Consider the following 2,345-nt stretch of genomic DNA (forward strand, 5'->3'; position numbering starts at 1 on the left):
GTGCTGGACCCAGGGATTGTGCAACCAGCTTATCAGCAGAGATGAGAAAATAAGAGTGAAAGCAAATAGTCAAGATAGTACCTGTTCTCCACCAGAAAAGAAGAAATCATATAAAGGTAATAGACCTAATTTCCCTGCTGTGACACATAATAGGATTAGTGGATAAGGGAGAAACTGTAGATGAAAAGAAAAGCCAACAGCAAAAATTTTCAACATGTCATCATGTGACAGTCTCATAAGCAAATTAAGGAAAGATGAGCTGGACAAGAATCATAAAAGGCACCTAATTACTTAAAAATCAGGATCTATAGTTCTCAGTCAAGGATAGGAGCCATTTTAATTGGTAGCTTTCCTGGGCCCTATTGCATGATTGGGATATTGGAATAGAAAATCTATTAAAAGGTTTGTGCACATTGCCAAGCTGAGAGGACTTGCAAATCCTTTGAAGGACAGGATTACAATTCTAAATGATTTTAAGAAATTGGAGAAATGGTCTGAAATCAGTGCAATGGACTTCAGCTGAATGGAATTCAAAATGCTTTAGATTGTGCCACCTTTGAATCAAATGTAAAGAGACAAAATGAGAAATGGCTGAACAGGTAGCAATGCTATAGATAGCAGTGCTACCAGGAGGGACCAAAGTGGGTTACAACTTGAGTGTGAGTTAATATTGGGTCTTGTTGCAAGAAAATAGGTGTGTATTAGCAAAATATTGCACATAAGATACAGACAGTGATTGCTCTACTTATCTAAGTTTTCAGTTATATTCAGTTTTGGACATCATCTTTCAAGAAACACGAACTAGGGAGCATTTGGATGGCACCAACAAGAATAATGAGTTTTAGAAATCATGACCTCTGGGGAAGCATTGAATGAGTTTTGTTTGTTTTCCCTTGAAAAAAGTAAGATTGTTACAGGATTCTTACAAGAACAACAATGATCCCTTGTCTTTACTCCACAGGACACAGATATCAGAAGATATCAACTTACTTCATACCAAAGAAAACTAGGAAAGAAGCTTAGCTGTTAGAAAAAGCATTGGAATGAACCCAAGAGAGGCTGGGAATTCCCCTCTACCTTAGGTTTATGAGAGAAGGTAAAACGAACATCCCGGAAGGAGAGAGCAGGATTAATCAATATTGCTTTCAAGGAGGTGCCTAGGTGAGATGCTTTCTCAAGATCCCTTTTCTGGCTCTGCCTGCTGGAGCTGTCTGTGGCTGTTGGGTCAGCTGAGGTCATGCCATGCTCAGCCCTTCACCTGCGGCAAGACTGGAGCTCCTCTCTCAGTGTTTGGCAATGAAGGGGCTGATCTTGCAGGTACCTCCACGTAGACATGCTTGGAGCGGTTTCAGCAAAGCTCTGCTGGGAACTGGAAGCCCATGTCAGGAGCATGGCTGCAGAATCACATCTCAAAAACCAAACACACAAACAAACAAAAACACGAAAAAGAATCTGAGATCTAGAGTAGAACTAGGCTAATTCAAAAAGTATTAAGGTATCATCTGATCAATAACACTCAACCTAAAGTGAGGGAGGAACCCAAGCTGTATTTCCAGAACTAATTCATGCATTGATTTTCTCATTGATTTGCAATAAGTACCAGGCTCCTAGCTAGATTAGCAGAGGTATTTGGATATTAAGCTGGAATCATCTAAGTAGTTTCAGTACATAAATCCAATTGTTTTGTATGTATAGTTGGTTTCCTACACAACATGATGTGATCCCAAGAAGTCTCTTTGCACTTTTTGATAGTTCCCTGAACACCTTTGAAAATCTGGTCTTGTATGCACCAGTCATTTTGAAAGTGAGGTAGATACTTCAGATCACTCAGGCTTTGCAAGGTCTTTTAAAACATGGGCCTAAATATCCAGTCAGATATCCTATGTTAGGGCTACATGCAGTTTTCTTTCTTCCTAGGAGAAAAGGCTGTGACTTAGTGTTTCAGTGAAGTTTCTAAATATTTTTACAGCTTATCACCAACCTGTTAAAGGATTCACAGATTCTAAGCTACCAAAGACACTGGCAGGCTATAGATAGAATGACCAGCTGTATCATTGACAGCACATTCGGGAAACATTAACCAAAAGTAAAAGCCTTTTATAAGAAGGCCATAAAATGGTAGGAGTAATTATATTTTTCCCAAAGTTAATCATTGACTTGTTTATTTATAAAAACTTTTTCCTTTCTCTCCTACAATGAATAAAACCTATAAAAGGTCTGGCAATTTGGATTCAGTCTCTTCTCTTCGCACAAGACATGCATAAAGGCTGATGAGACAGAAGCTGATAAAGAAGCATACCTGAAGAAATCTACTTTGTTGGGAGGTTCTCAGCCCAGATAAAAAT

Source organism: Rhea pennata, chromosome 1 (genome assembly GCF_028389875.1).
Source record: "Rhea pennata isolate bPtePen1 chromosome 1, bPtePen1.pri, whole genome shotgun sequence".
NCBI classification, from domain to species: domain Eukaryota; kingdom Metazoa; phylum Chordata; class Aves; order Rheiformes; family Rheidae; genus Rhea; species Rhea pennata.